This window comes from Nicotiana attenuata, chromosome 2 (assembly GCF_001879085.1).
Source record: "Nicotiana attenuata strain UT chromosome 2, NIATTr2, whole genome shotgun sequence".
Lineage (NCBI taxonomy): Eukaryota > Viridiplantae > Streptophyta > Magnoliopsida > Solanales > Solanaceae > Nicotiana > Nicotiana attenuata.
In genome coordinates, this window is record NC_031990.1 from 66672667 (window position 1) to 66689885 (window position 17219).

The window sequence follows — 17219 nt, forward strand, 5'->3', positions numbered from 1 at the left end:
TGGCTTATATTGAATTATTGGTGCCTTATGGTGCACCTTGGTTGGTCTCGTTGAGTAGTTTTCATTGGTGAAGTTTCATAATCATAGTGATATTCCATTGTATGGATTGAGGTATAAGTAATGTGTGGGATTTGAGTTAGCTTGTGAAACCCTTGTCTTTTTTCTTTTGTGTTTGGTGCTGATATATATATTGGGATCGGGTTGCACGCCGCAACAGGAGGAATAATGGTGAAATGTGATTGTCAGGTGGGATCGGGTTGCACGCTGCAACAAGGAGTAATAAGGGTGGACATGTGGGATCGGGTTGCGCGCCGCAACAGGAGGAATAAAGGTGATATGTGTTGAGGAGTAATAAGGGTGGACAGGTGGGATCGGGTTGCACGCCGCAACAAGGAGGAATAAGGGTGAATATTGATACTGTTATTGTTTATATGTTGTGATCGGGATGTGCAGCATCAGTTGTTATTATGTTTCCATTTCTGTTGAGACCTATTACTGTGATGTTGAAATACCCTTAAGGATTGGTTATAGTTGAATACTAGTAGAACATCTGGGTTCCGAGTTTATTTAATGCTAGTTATTGCTTTATTACATTCTGTATTTCCTTTCTGTTTAGTATAAGTTGTTGCAGGTTGTATATGTTGTATGCCCCGTCGTAGCCTCGTCACTACTTCATCGAGGTTAGGCTCGGCACTTACCAGTACATTGGGTCGGATGTACTGATACTGCACTCTGCACTTTCTGTGCAGATTTTGGAGCTAGTGGCTGATCGTGAGTTTGGATGCTATCACTGCTTCCCGGAGACACAAGGTAGTCCTACAAGCGTCCGCAGGCCCTAGCGTCCCCTTCTATCCTATTTCATTTTGTGTTATATCTATTTCTGAGAGAGATGTAAACTTTTCGTTCAGACCATTATTTGTAGTATTCGTAGACTGTTCGTGAGTTGTGACACCAGTCCTAGGTGGAATTTATTACGTTATGTTATTACTATAAGGATAATCTTTTAAACTGTGTTCTTCCGCATTTAATTTCGCTAACTTATTTTAGTAAATTTTTATTTGTTAAAAGGTAAAGGAAAAAGGTGAAATAATCTGTAAGGTTGGCTTGCCTAGCGAGTACAATGTTAGGCGCCATCACGGTCCCGGCGGTGGAAATTAAGGTCGTGACAAAAATATATAAGATTCAGATATTTTCTTTTATTTATTGTCTTATTACATTTTATTGGGATTGGGTTATTGTCAATTGGCTTACCTAGCGGGTTAGGTTAGGTGCCAGCACGACTAGTTGGATTTTGGGTCGTGACAAGTTGGTATCAGAGCTCTAGGTTCATAGGTTCTACGAGTCATGAGCAAGTTTCTAGTAGAGTCTTGCGTATCGATATGATAACGTCAAACCTATCTTCGAGAGGCTACAGGGCATCTAGGATAATTTCCCATCTTTTTTTCCTTATCGTGCGGAATTGGTTCAGCTTAAAACTTAACTCTTTGAATTCATTCTACGTGTCCGTGTGTGAAAGTGAGCGCTCGGTATTAGTTGTACATCGCCGGCTTGTGATTCCATGGATGAGGTTCGAGATGTGATTTCAGTGTGCTAATGATGGGCCAGTCTGGATGACTTGAGGCCATGTTTTGACTGTAGCTTGAGCATGGGGATTTCGGTTATGTGAGCATGTGTTTTTGGACTTATAAATCCGGTAGTGTCCCATTATGTGAGCATGTTTTTGTAGACTTATAAGTCCGGTAGTGTCCCATTAGTGGAATTTGTAGCTCGATGAGTGGTTGGATGGCTATATGATGAGTATGATGCGATTGCGGGATGTTTTCAGATAGATTGAATGTGACAAGAAGAGTTTTCTTGAGATGTAAAAGGACTATTGGGTGCTTGATTTCTGTCTTGATGTGACATATAGTCTCGAGGTATGAGTGTATTGGAAGATCTTTCATGTTGTTTAACTGTGGAACGAATTAGATTGTCATGACTTGTTTATGAGTTCAGACTCGGGAAGAATAAGTGATTGCGTAGGAGTTGTGGTTGTGAAAGGGCATAGAGAGATGTCGGTTTGAGGCTAAGCAGGCGGGTTATCACCTGCAGGGTGTCCTGAGGTTGTGATCCCTATGTTTTTTCTATGGAGAGTTTGCTCTTACCGGTGGGCCATATGTGTAGCAACTTAAGTTTGGATCGCTTGAGGAGGTTGGCTTGACTGTCATGAGGATGAAAGCGAGCTTAGCAGATGATTTGAGGTATTATATGGTTTGTGTTACATGAGTTTATGAAGGATTTAGTTGAATCTTACTGCAGTACTATGGTAGTAATAGAGTATGGGCCTTGTGTGTTATCGAGTGTTTTGATCTATGGCTTTGAGCAAAGTGGGGGAGTCTGCTATCGACGGGTTATTCGCACGATTATGTGTTGTATTGGTTTTGGTTTGAGATATACTTGTAAATCAGTTCTGACTTACAGAGGTTGAGATCGAGGATGACGCGAGTAAGGGAATTTCTGGATGCATGGTGTATTATACTTTATGGGTATATAGGAATCATGGAATGATTAAGGTGTTATTCGCGAAGGATGTAATGCGCATGGAGTAGGAATTTGCTCGATTGCGTTAAGGCGGGGTTACTTCTGTTGGTGTTGTCGGGCTAATGGGGAACAAGTCATTCAGCCCATCTGGGGCGATGCAATTGAGATTTGAGCAAAGTGGATGAATCTCGAAAAGTTCTAATGGATTCAAGATTTTTATGTTGCAATTATGAATTTTTTCGGATTTATATATGTTTAGGATCTGAGATTTTTCATTGTATGGTGTCGATACTTATGGCATTTCTATATCATTATGAATTCTACATTTCAGCATCAGGAAGGTGAAGGAAAACGGCTTTAGATTCATAGAAGGTCTCTTCAGAGTGGGTGTCTCAGTTGTGGTACTTTTTGGTTGTTTAAGAGGGAATACAGCCACAGATGGGCCTTGGGGAAGTGTGGTTTATTCTAGGACCTTTTGGGTTGAGTCTTTGTTGAGGATCATGGTATTATGGCGAGGAGGAGTGTCAACCTGAGGGTAATTCGGAATGAACTCGGAGAAATAGAACTACTTGGTAGTAGGTTGGATCAGCATAGTAATGGATATGATCGATTCTTTGGGTACTTAGATGTGTTTAGTCCCTATAGGTGTTTTGTGGCAATAATCTTGGGTTTGGCAACCTGCGTGGCATGGTTGAGTTAGAGAGATTCAATTCTGATGGCCTGGTTATGTGAAAATGGGTTTCGAAGAGTTCTCGATGATTTCAGTCACGGTTCAAGGTGGATATTTCCTACTGGTGTGAGGAACATGTGGCGTATTGAGATTTTCTCTTGGATGAGATCAAATAGAAGGTTCCTAGCCAATTGAGTATATAGTTTGCTTGCGACTCATAGTTGATTATGAGATTCTCATACTTTTCCTATGATGGCATGATAGATGAGGTGTGTTGTGTGGGATCGAGATTTCTGTGTGCAAGGCCACGGTTCAGTTTTGAAATGAAGGTCACGAATTCTTAGATAACATGGGTGGTTTCAGATGACTAGATGAATGGTGTTACTACTTGGTATTGCCTGTGAGGGGTGCGCATTTAAGAAGGCATAATGTGATTTGACTTATGGATGCTTCAATTGTATTGCAGAACTCTCCTGGTGATCGACTGCTGGTTTCAGATATTGCTATGTGGCCAGAAGAATCAGAGAAGTATTCCTGGTGGGATGGTTGTGTATGAGAGATGTGTAGTCATTCGAGTGATGGAGCTGGGATCGGCTATGGTGATTCATGTGTTTTATGGATTTTGAGACCGGGAATTCTTAGAGCAGATTGTTTCGTGGTTATGGACTGTGAAGTTGTGGCCAAAGCTAGCCAAATGATAGTATGTGTTAAGATTCTGTCATAGTGGACTTTCAGATGGTTATTTATCTATTGTGGGTGGACAGACTTGATTTGGGATCCATTGATAGGCCCAATAAGGATGTGTATTCTGCACCGAGTTGGATTGGTTGACTCCGTACTTCTACTGTTGAGGGATGTGTCATTCGGTTAGAGTTGAGCTTATTCGTGTTCTGATATGATCTATGTGTTGCATTTCTATGCTCTGAGGGGTTGTAATTTGTTGGTTATATGTGCACATGGTGTGGTTCTATTTGGGCCTTATAGCAGAATTTGAGCGAGATGGGTATTAAGGTGTTGAATGAGTGATTGCACATTGGTTATGTTCTTTCCGCACTGTGGTATTACGTTATTTGTTTCTCCGTGATTATGGTCATGCATCTTGGGCACTTGATGTCGAATTGCGCGTGGTTTTGATTTCAGGCATGGTGGCTTGAAGTATTTCATATGGACCAGTGTTTGGATAGGGTCACACATTACAGCAGAGATTATGTTGAGATATGATCCTTTGTGATAGATTCTTATGTCCTGGTTCTACTATGTATGGTAGGTTCGTAGCATTGCGATTGTGGTTGTACTTGTTGAACTTGCGGATTGGCTTTCTCATTTGACTCATTTTCCATTATTGAGTACATTTGGTTTGTTGCTTATTGGTGCACGGATTGCACGGGTTGTGGCTTTAGGTTGTATTGATGTGGCAAGTCACTAGAGTGGTTGTGATTGATGAAATGAGGTCATTGGACCTACAATGGATACTATCGGATCTAATTACGGAAGGATAATGTCGCTCACCGGCTTGGAAATTGGCTATAATTCTTGTCGAAGGAGAGGGAGCTCCATGACTTGTTGATCTGATAACTGGTTATGAGTTTCTGCGTGTTTCTTTCATCATTGGCAGTGTTCGATGGTTTTAGAACGAGGTTTTGTTTGATATGAGCTTTATTAACGGTATCGGGTTTGTTTTGAGCAGTTATTATGGTAAGAAGTTATTGCTACAAGTACGCAAGTTATGCGATATATCATGTGATTACATCTTAGCTTATGGTTATGGCTTGATACAGCTTATTCAGACTTATACACTGTAAAGATGCGAGATTCAGATCTTAAATGAAATCCCGGATGTTGGAAATTGGATTCTGTGGTTTTACGGGCTAAGGTTGAAGTAATGATCTTCAATTATGTTGTGTTGTCAAGCTTATATGGAATAGGGTAACGTGAGATCACCCCTGGGTATGTACATGATTAGGTTACACGGTGGCTTGAAGGCTTTGGAACAACTCTTGGCACGTTTGAGGACAAATATATGTTTAAGTGGGGAAGGATGTAACGACTCAACCAGTCGTTTTGAGCATTTGTACTTCGCTCGACATTTTACGGGCATGATAAGCTCCGTATGATGTATTATGACTTGGGTGAATCTACGGTTTTGGTTTTAAGGTTATTCGGAATTGATTTGAAAGAATAATTCTCAACTAGGAAGCTTTAAATTGGAAGAGTTGACCAAGTTTGACTTTTTAGTATTTGACCTAGGACTGGAGTTTCGATGGTTCCGCTAGCTCCGTTGGGTGATTTTGGACTTAGGAGTGCATCCAGATTTTGATTTGGAGGTCCGTAGTTGAATTTGTCTTGAAATGGAAAAAGTTGGATTTTTGGAAAGTTTGACCGGGTGTGGGCATTTTGATATCGGATTTGGATTGTGGTTTCGGGAATTGGAATAGCTTCGTTATGTCATTTGAGACTCTTGTGCAAAATTTGGGTTCATTCAAGGTTGGTTTTCTATGTTTCAGCACGAGTTATGCACGTTGAAAAGTTCAAAGATCATCAAGTTTGTTTTGGGGTGCGATCGTCGTTTCATTGTTGTTATGTGTGACTTAAGGCCTTGAGTAGGTCCGTGTTGTGTTTCGTGACTAGTTGGCATGTTCGAACGGGATCTCGATGGGCTCAGGCGTATTTCAGATTAATTTCGGACCATTTTTCTTCATATTTTCATTGCTGGTTGTTGTTGGTTTCTGGTGCCTTGATTGTCCTTCGCGATCGCGAAGATGGGTACGCTATAGCATAGAGGAAATTTGACGCTGGGGCATTTACTTCATCGTAGTCACGTGGGTGTCTGCATTTGCGTACAGTCGTGTGGGTTACTGTCCGCGTTCGCGTATGAGGAACTACGGTCACGAAGCATTAAGGTTTGGCAGTTGGGAGCTAAGGAATTCTTCATTGTGATCGCATAATGTGAGTCGTGTTCGCGAAGCTTTGGCATCAGTGGTCATCGCATTCGCGTTCGCGTCAGCGTGTATCGCGGACGCGTAGTGCTTTTTGGTGGAAAATCATTTTTGTTCTTCGCGAAAGCGATGGATTTTCCGTGTTCGCGTAAGAGGATTCCTGGGCAGAAGTATAAAGTACTCTATTACGGGAGTTTCGGCCATTTTTGCATTTTTGAGCTATGGAGCTCGGATTGAGGCGATTCTTGAAGCAATTTTCACCATGTGGACTGGGGTAAGTGTTCTCTACTCATTTTTGATTTTATATCATGAATCTATCTTCGTTTTTGGCATTTGATTGAGGGTCCCAAAAGAGAAAATTGGGGATTTTAGCCTAATGTTTCATAAAGTTAATTTTTGAGTTTTTAACATCGATTCGGAGTCGGATTTAAGTGAAACTAGTATGGTTGGACTCATAATTTAATGAGTTGCCGTATTTTGTGAGTTTTGTCGGGTTCTGAGGTGCGGGCCCGGATTGGACATTTGGGATGATTTTTGGGTTTTGATTAAAGATTTGACCTTTATCGATTGGGTTTGTTTCCTTTGGTATTATTTGATGTATTTGAGCTGCTTTTGGCTAGTTTCGAGCCGTTTGGAGGTCGGTACGCACGGGATGGCATTTTGAAGCATCTTTTGGCTTGCTCGGTATTGGAATTGGCTTGTTCGAGGTAAGTAACACTTCTAAACTTGGTGTTGAGGGTATGAAACCCTAAATTACGTGTTATGTGTTTGGTATTGAGGTGACGCACATGCTAGTTGGCGGGCGTGTGGGCGTGCACTGTGTGAATTGTGACCCCGCTATTTCTATGGTACTGTGCAGTTACCTAACCTTATCTGTAACTGTAACGATCCGGCCGGTCATTTCATGAGTTATAATCCCGTTTCCCCCGTTTCTGCTTCCTTGTGTGTTGTTCAACTGTATTTCATCATATTGTGTTGGTTGTGTTGTGTTCGGAGTGGTCTTAGAGTGGAATGAGACACTTAGTCTCTTATTTGGAAGTTTAAGTTAGAAAAGTTAACCGGATGTTGACTTATGTGTATAAGATCTTGGATGTGAATTCTGACAGTTCGGATAGCTTCGGTATGTGATTTTGGACTTAGGGGCGTTTTCGGAATGTAATTTGTAGGTCCATGGTAGATTTAGGCTCAAATTGGCCAAATTGGAAATTTGGCATTTTCCGGTCGGTAGTGGAAATCTTGATATCGTGGTCGGAATGGATTCCGAAAATTGGAGTAGGTCCGTTGTGTCATTTGTGACATGTGTGCAAAATATCAGGTCATTCGGATGAGGCTTGATAGGTTTTGGCATCGTTTGCGGAATTCAGAAGTTTAGAAATCATTAGGCTTGAATCCGAGGGTGATTCGGTGTTTTGATATTATTTTGAGTGTTCCGAAGGTTGGAATAAGTTCGAATGGTGTTATGTGACTTGTTAGAATGTTTGGTTGAGGTCCCGAGGGCTTCGGGATGGATTTGGGTGGTTGACGGAGAGTTTGGCTTTGAGTTGTTGCTGCAAATTATTGCTGCTTCTATCATTTCCGCACCTGTGGATTGGGGACCGTAGGTGCGAGGTCACAGATGCGACAAGGAGCTCGCAGGTGCGAGTTTTGGCCATTAGGAGAAGAACCGCAGATGCGGTTATTTGGACGCATCTGCAGCGCCGCAGGTGCGGTGACTGGGCGTAGATGCGGTCCTGGTCCTTTAAGTGATTTTCGCAGGTGCGCACCTGGAACCGCAGGTGCGAATTCCCTGGGGCAGAAAGCATAAATTGATCCCTTTGCGAAATTTTGCCCATTCCACCCTTTTTGAAGTCGGGATTGAAGCTTTTGAGGGACTTTGAAGAGGGATTCAAGGGGAATGACGTTGAGGTAATGTTTTTAAACCTAAAACTCGATTCTATGATGATTTTTAGTGGATTAAGCATGAAACTTGTGGGATTTAAGGGTGAAAATTGGGGAATTAGGGCTTGGAACTTGAGAGTTAAAATTGGGCAATTGAGGGGTCAAATGAAGTTAGATTTTAGTAAATTCGGTATGTATGGACTCGTGAGAGGATAAGGATTCTGGTTTTGTGATTTTTGTCGGATTCAGAGACGTGGGCCCGGGGGTCGGGTTTGGCCAATTTCGGGATTTTTGATTTAATTTGATAATTTTCGCATGGGCTTTGTTCCTTTAGCGTGTATTAATGATGTAATGCTAATTTTGGTTAGATTCTGAGCAATTGGAGGCTGAGTTGAGAGGCAAAGGCATCGCGGGTTAGTGTTTGGTCCGGTTTGAGGTGAGTAATGATTGTAAATCTTGTCCTGAGGGTATGAAACCCCGGAATTTACATCGTTTCACTATTTTGAGGTGACACACACGCTGGATGACGAGCGTGAGGGTGTGCACCGTTGGGCATTGTGACTTGGCCCATCCCGTAACAACTATTAAGTTGCATATTTGACTGAAACTACCTGATACTATCGTATGTTAAAAAGTATTACTATGTTTTGGGCTAAATGGTATATTTGTCCTCGTGCCAAGCTGTTTGGACCCTTAGGGGCTTTTACTATTATTCCTCACTGTTTTGATTTAATATCTGTACTCAGTCATGCTATGCTTTTACTGCATAACTCGGTCTTATTTACCCTATTTGTTATATAAAAATGATATTTTGGGTGAGACCTTTTTTACTGCTAGCCGAGTGGCTTGAGAGGTTTCTGACTGAGTAAGGCCGAGGTCCTCTGTTGTGAGGATATCATGGGATCGGGCTACGCGCCGCAGCATGTTGTACTATTTTGTGATATATGAGAGGTTGAGTGCCTGATTTATTATTCCACGAGATGGCTTGTGATAGCGCTTGGGCTGTAGGAGCCCGTCCGGAGTCTGTGCACCCCCAGTGAGCGCGGGTACCCAGAGTGAGTGATATCACGTTGGTCGAGGGGCTGTTCTTGATTTATGTTGTGCCCGAGGGTATGATATCGAGTGATTCTGAGGTTGGCCGAGGGGCTGGTTCTGATTGATAATATGCCCGAGGGGCGGTTTATGATATATGTTTAGCCCGAGGGGCTACTTATGATTTTTAATATTTTACTCTAAACTTCATTGAATCTCTGTTGAAATTGTTTGAAAGACATTTTTCAAAAGATTTTTCCTGAAATTGGATTTTAACGAGATAATTTCATTTCTCTACTGTTTTGGAAACATACTGTACTTACTGTGGTGTTATGATGTGGATTTATGTATTTCTTTGCCCAGCCTACATTTACTTTTATTACTTATTGAGTTAGCGTACTCACATTACTCCCTGCACCTTGTGTGCAGATCCAGGAGTTTCGGGACGTGATAGTGAGTGCTGATCCATCATCCATCGCGGATACCCGGAGTCAGCAAGGTAGCTGCATGGCGATCGCAGCCTTGCTCTTCTCCCTCTTATCTTCCTTAGACTGTTTTAGTATTTTATTTCCAGACTGTGATAGCCCTTGTTGTATTTAGACAGACCATAGTAGATGCTCGTGACTTGTGACACACCGATGCCGGGCTTGTGTTGTTTTCCATACTTGTTATTTAGACTCATGTTATGGAATTTTTTTAATTAATAGCTTAAACAGTCTTTTTATGAAATATTGGTTTGATTTGGGATTTGTGTCAGCTGTCCTAGTTTCATGATAGGCGCCATCACGATCGGGTCGGTTTTAGGATTGTGACAAGTTGCTATCAGAGCCTAGGTTACATAGGTCTCATGAGTCATGAGCGGGTTTAGTACAGTCTTGCGGATCGGTACGGAGACGTTTGTACTTATCTTCGAGAGGCTGCAGAACCTTTAGGAAAAACTTCACATTCTTGTCGTGCGAATCTATTGATTCTGGTAACTAAACTTCTACTATTCTATTCTCTCACAGATGGTGAGGACACGTACTATCGGACAGGATGGACGTCCACCAGTACCACCAGTTGGGCCACTAGAGGCTGAGAACGCGGTCGAGGCTGTGGTAGGGACAGAGGTGTAGCTCGCACAGCAGCTAGGGCAGCACCTGCAGATCAACCAACCGCCCCAGTTCATGATCAGGTCCCAGTTGCAGACGCTCCAGCAGTACCAGCTCAGGCACCGGCTGTGCCTATTGTTATCCCAAGCCTTCAGGAGGCCCTAGCCCAGATTCTATCAGTGTGCACTGGCTTGGCCCAGGCGGTCTCATCTACTACGGCCGCAGCTACTTCTCAGGCCGGGGGAGGCACTCAGACTCCCGCCGCTTGCATGCCTGAGCATGTCGTACAGAGACTTCAGACACCGGGGGCACCTCCAGCCCAGCCGGTTGCAGCTGCTCAAGACTATGTAGCTCATGTTATGCCAGAGGACGAGCAAAGCAGATTGGAGAGGTTTGGGAGACTCCAGCCTCCGTCATTTAGTGGTGCCGAGGGTGAGGATGCACAGGGTTTCTTGGATAAGTGCCAGAGGATGCTTCGGACCGCAAGTATTCTTGAGAACAGTGGGGTCTTATTCACTACTTTCCAGTTCTCCGGAGCTACACTTAGTTGGTGGGAGGCTTACGAGAGGCGTAGGCCGGTTGGCGCAGCGCTCCTTTCTTGGCAGCAGTTCTCCATTCTCTTTCTAGAGAAGTTTGTACCTGAGTCTTGCCGAGAGGAGCTACGCAGGTAGTTCGACCAGCTTTGCCAGGGTGATAGGTCTGTTACTCAGTATGAGATGCGGTTCTCCGAGTTGGCCCGTCATGTGGTTGGTTCCCACAGACCGAGAGAGGATCGGGAGGTTTATAGATGGCCTCGATTTTCAGCTTGGTTGCTTATGACTAGAGAGAGGGTAGCTGGTGCTACTTTTGATGAGGTTGTTGATATAGCTCGACAGATTTAGATGGTTTGTGGTCAGGAGAGGATCGAGAGGGAGGCCAAGAGGCCTCGTGGTTAAGGTGGATTCAGTGGTGCTCCTCATCTGGGTCAGTTTCAGCATACAGAGGCCGTCCATTCAGGCATGCTCAGTCAGCTCGCCCAGTTTATCGTGGGGCATCATCGGGCCATGGTTCTCACGGTTCTCATCAGGGCCATTCATCATTTAGCACCCTTCCAGCCCAGAATTTGTCCCGTGCTCCATCAGTTCAGGGCTCTTCCATGCCAGGTTCTTCTGCTAGTCATCCCGGTGCTAGGGGTTCCCTTCAGTCCCTGTCTCCAGCACCAGGGGGTTGTTATGAGTATGGAGAGTTGGGGCATATGTGGAGGCAGTGTCCTCGTCGTCATGGGGGTCCGCCTCAGCAGACGAGTCAGCCATCGACTTCAGCACCAGTTACTTCACCACCCACCCAGTCAGCTAGGGGTGGAGGACAGTCAGCTAGGGGTCGCCCTAGAGGGGGAGGTCGATCAGGAGGTGGTCAGGCCCGTTTCTATGCACTCCCTGCCAGACCAGATGCTATTGCTTCAGATTCCGTGATTACAGGTATTATCTCAGTTTGCCACAGAGATGCCTCTGTGTTATTTGATCCCGGTTCCACTTTTTCATGTGTCATCATATTTTGCTCGTTATTTGGATTCGCCCCGTGAGTCTTTTGTTTCATCTGTTTATGTATCTACTTCGGTGGGCGATACTATTACTGTGGACCGCGTATATCGATCGTGTGTGGTGACGATTGGGGGTTTGGAGACCCGAGTGGACCTTTTGTTACTTTGTATGGTGGATTTTGATGTAATATTGGGCATGGATTGGTTATCTCCGTGTCGTGCTATTTTGGACTGTCATGCTAAGACAGTGATATTGGCTATGCCAGGTGTGCTAGGAATTGAGTGGCGAGGTTTGACCGATATAGTTCCCAGTAGGGTGATTTCATTTCTAAAGGCCCAGCGGATGGTTGGGAAGGGTTGTCTTTCTTACATGGCCTTCGTGAGGGATGTTAGTGCAGAGACTCCTTCCATTGACTTAGTCCCGATATTGAGAGATTTTCCAGATGTGTTTCCTGTAGACCTGCCGGGCATGTCACCGAACAGGGATATTAATTTTGGTATTGATTTGGTGCCGGTCACTCAGCCCATTTCTATTCCACCGTATCGTATAGCACCGGCGGAGTTGAAAGAGTTGAAGGAGCAGCTTCAGTAACTCCTTGATAAGGGGTTTATTTGGCCTAGTGTGTTGCCTTGGGGTGCGCCTGTTCTATTTGTGAAAAAAAAGGTTGGCACGATGAGGATATGCATTGATTATAGGCAGTTGAACAAAGTCACAATCAAGAACAAGTATCCTTTGCCTCGTATCGATGATTTATTTGACCAGCTGCAGGGAGCGAGGGTGTTCTCCAAGATTGATCTAGGGTCGGGGTATCACCAGTTGAAGATCAGGGACTCGGATGTTCTTAAGACAGCTTTCAGGACCCGATATGGTCATTATGAGTTCCTTATGATGTCTTTTGGGTTGACCAATGCCCCAGCAGCGTTCATGCATTTGATGAACAACGTGTTTCGGCCCTATCTCGACTCGTTTGTTATCGTGTTCATTGATGATATTCTGGTGTACTCGTAGGAGGAGCATGCTAAGCATTTGAGAGTTTTATTGCAGCGGTTGAGGGAGGAGAAGCTTTATGCAAAGTTCTCAGAGTGTGAGTTTTGGCTCAGTTCATTGGCTTTCTTGGGGCACGTGGTGTCCAGTGAGATTATTCGGGTTAATCCAAAGAAGATAGAGGCGGTTCAGAGTTGGCTCAGACCATCCTCAGCTATAGAGATTCGCAGCTTTCTTGGTTTGGCGGGTTATTACCGTTGGTTCGTTCAGGGATTTTCATCTATTGCGTCACCCTTGACCAAATTGACTCAAAAGGGTGCTCCTTTCAGGTAGTCGGATGAGTGTAAGGTGAGCTTCCAGAAGCTCAAGACTGGCTTGACCACAGCTCCTGTGTTAGTTTTGCCATCAACTTCAGGTTTTTATACGGTATATTATGATGCTTCTAGAGTTGGTATTGGGTGTGTGTTGATGCAGGAGGGTAGAGTGATTACTTATGCTTCTCGTTAGTTTAAGCCCCATGAGAAGAACTACCCTGTTCATGATTTGGAGTTAGCTGCCACTGTTCACGCATTGAAGATTTGAAGGCATTATCTCTATGGTGTGTCTTGTGAGGTGTTTACTGGTCATCGTAGCATCCAACACTTGTTCAAGCAGAAGGATCTCAATTTGAGGTAGCAGAGATGGTTGGAGCTGCGAAAGGACTGTGATATTACTATCTTATACTATCTGGGGAAGGCCAATGTAGTGGTCGATGCCTTGAGTAGGAAGGCGGTGAGTATGGGCATTTTGGCGTACAATCCTGTCGGGGAGAGACCTCTTGCGGTTGATCATCAGGCCTTAGCCAATCGGTTTGTGAGGTTGGATATTTCGGAGCCCAGTCGGGTCTTAGCTTGTGTGGTTTCTCGGTCTTCTTTGTTTGATCGCATCAGAGAGCGCCAGTATGATGATCCTCATTTGCTTGTCCTCAAGGACAGAGTTCAACTCGACGATGCCAGGGATGTGACTATTGGTGATGATTGGGTGTTGAGGATGCAGGGCCGGATATGTGTGCCCAATGTAGATGGGCTTCGGGAGTTGATTCTGGAAGAGGCCCATAGCTCGCGGTATTCCATCCATCCGGGTGCCGCAAAGATGTATTAGGATTTGAGACAGCACTACTATGGAGAAGAATGAAGAAAGATATTGTGGGGTATGTGGCTCGAATCCACAATTGTCAGCAGGTGAAATACGAGTATCAGAGACCGGGTGGCTTTCTTCAGCGGATTGATATTCTAGAGTGGAAGTGAGAGCGGATCACCATGGATTTTGTAGTTGGACTCCCACGGACTTTGAGGAAGTTCGATGCTATTTGGGTGATTGTGGATCGGCTGACCAAGTCCGCGCACTTTATTCCTGTGTGTACTACCTATTCTTCAGAGCGGTTAGCTGAGATTTATATCCGAGAGATTGTTCGCCTGCATGGTGTCCTACTTTCCATCATTTCAGATAGAGGTACTCAGTTCACTTTGCAGTTTTGGAGAGTCGTGCAGCGAGAGTTGGGTACTCAGGTTGAGTAGAGCACAAATTTTCACCCTCGGTCGGAGGGACAGTCCGAGCGCACTATTCAGATATTGGAAAACATGTTGCGCGCTTGTGTCATTGATTTTGGGGGTTCACGGGATCAGTTTCTATCGCTCGTGGAGTTTGCATATAACAACAACTATCAGTCGAGTATTCAGATGGATCCATATGAGGCTTTATATGGGAGACGGTGTAGATCTCCAGTAGGTTAGTTTGAGCCGGGCGAGACCAGGATGTTTTGGACAAGGTGAAGGTGATTCAGGAGCGGCTTCGTACAGCGCAGTCGAGACAAAAGAGCTATGCTGACAGGAAGGTGCGTGATGTGTCTTACATGGTTGGGGAGAAGGTTCTACTGAATGTTTCACCCATGAAGGGTGTTATGAGATTTGGGAAAAAGGGTAAATTGATTCCTCGGTTCACTGGGCCTTTTGAGGTGCTTCGGAGGATTGGGGAGGTGGCTTATGAGCTTGTTTTGCCACTTAGCTTGTCGAGTGTGCATCCGGTATTTCATGTTTCTATGCTCCGGAAGTATATTGGCGATCCATCTCATGTTTTGGATTTCAGTACGGTTCAGTTAGACGGTGATCTGACTTATGATGTGGAGTCAGTGGCTATTTTAGAGCGGCAGGTCCGAAAGTTGAAATCAAAGGATATAGCTTCAGTGAAAGTGCAGTGGAAAGCTCGGCCCATGGAGGAGGCTACTTGGGAGATCGAGCAGGAGATGCGGAGCAGATATCCACACCTATTTGAGGCTTCAGGTATGTTTCTTGACTCGTTCGAGGATGAACATTTGTTTAAGAGGGGGAGGATGTAACGACCCGGCCGGTCATTTCATGAGTTACAACCCCGTTTCCCCTATTTCTACTTCCTTGTGTGTTTTTCAGCTATATTTCATCATATCGTGTTGGTTGTGTTGTGCCCGGAGTGGTCTTAGAGTGGAATGAGACACTTAGTCTCTTATTTGGAAGCTTAAGTTAGAAAATTCAACCGGATATTGACTTATGTGTATAAGAGATCGGATGTGAATTATGACGGTTCGGATAGCTTCGGTATGTGATTCTGGACTTAGGAGCGTGTTCGGAATGTAATTTGGAGGTCCGTGGTAGATTTAGGCTCGAATTGGCGAAATTGGAAATTTGGCATTTTCCGGTCGGTAGTAGAAATCTTGATATCGGGGTCGGAATGGAATTCCAGAAATTGAAATAGGTTCGTTGTGTCATTTGTGATGTGTGTGCAAAATTTCAGGTCATTCGAATGAGGTTTGATAGGTTTTGGCATCGTTTGCGAAATTCGAAAGTTCGAAAATCCTTAGACTTGTATCCGAGGGTGATTTGATGTTGTTTCGAGTGTTCTGAAGGTTGGAATAAGTTCGAATGGTGTTATGTGACTTGTTGGCATGTTTGGTTGAGGTCCTGAGGGCCTCGGGCTTGATTTAGGTGGTTGACGGAGAGTTTGGCTTTCAGTTGTTGCTGTAGATTTTTGCTGCTTCTGTCATTTCCGCACCTGCAGATTGGGGACCGCAGGTGCGAGGTAACATATACGATAAGGAGCTCGCAGGTGCGAGTTTTGGCCATCAGGAGAAGAACTGCAGATGCGGTTATTTGGACGCATCTGCGGCACCGCAGGTGCGGTGACTGGGCGCAGATGCGGTCCTGGTCCTTTAAGTGATTTTCGCAGGTGCGCACCTAGAACCACAGGTGTGGGTCCGTAGGTGCGAAATCCCTGGGGCAGAAAGTATTAATTGATCCCTTCGCGAAATTTTTCCCATTCCACCACTTTTGAAGTCGGGATTGAAGCTTTTGAGGGACTTTGAAGAGGGATTCAAGGGAAAACACGTTGAGGTAATGTTTTTGAACCTAAAACTCAATTCTATGATGACTTTCAGTGGATTAAGCATGAAATTTGTGGGATTTAAGGGTGAAAATTGGGGAATTAGGGCTTGGAACTTCAGAGCTAAAATTGGGCGATTGAGGGGTCAAACGAAGTTAGATTTTGATAAATTTTGGTATATATGGACTCATGAGGGGATAAGGATTCTGATTTTGTGATTTTTTTGGATTCCGAGACGTGGGCCCGGGGGTCGGGTTTGGCGAATTTTGGGATTTTTGATTTAATTTGATAATTTTCGCATGGGCTTTGTTCCTTTAGTGTGTATTAATGATGTAAGGCTGATTTTGGTTAGATTCGGAGCATTTGGAGGCCGAGTTGAGAGGCAAAGGCATCACGGGTTAGAGTTTGGTCCGGTTTGAGTTAAGTAATGATTGTAAATCATGTCCTGAGGGTATGAAACCCCGGAATTTACATCGTTTCACTATTTTGAGGTGACACACACGTTGGATGACGAGCGTGAGGGTGTGTACCGTTGGGGATTGTGACTTGGTCCGTCCCGCAACAACTATTAAGTTGCATATTTCACTAAAACTACTTGATACTATCGTATGTTAGAAAGTATTACTATGTTTTGGGCTGAATGCTATATTTGGCCTCGTGCCAAGCTATTTGGACCCTTTGGGGCTTTTACTACTATTTCTCACTGTTTTGATTTAATATCTGTACTCAGTCATGCTATGCTTTTGCTAACTTCATAACTCGGTCTTATTTACCCCGTTTGTTATATAAGAATGATATTTTGGGCTGAGTACCCTTTATATAGTTAGCCGAGTGGCTTGAGAGGTTTCTGATTGAGTAAGGCCGAGGGCCTGTGTTGTGAGGATATCATGGGATCGGGCTGCACGCCGCAGCATGTTGTACTGTTTTGTGATATATGAGAGGCCGAGGGCCTGATTTATTATGCCACGATATGGCTTGTGATAGTGTTTGGGCTGTAGGAGCCCCTCTGGAGTCTGTACACCCCCAGTGAGCGCGGGTACCCAAAGTGAGTGATATGATGTTGCTCGAGGGGCTGTTCTTAATTTATGTTGTGCCCGAGGGGCTGATATCGAGTGATTGTGAGGTTGCCCGAGGGGGTGGTTCTGATTGATATTATGCCCGAGGGGCGGTTTATGATATATGTTTTGCCCGAGGGGCT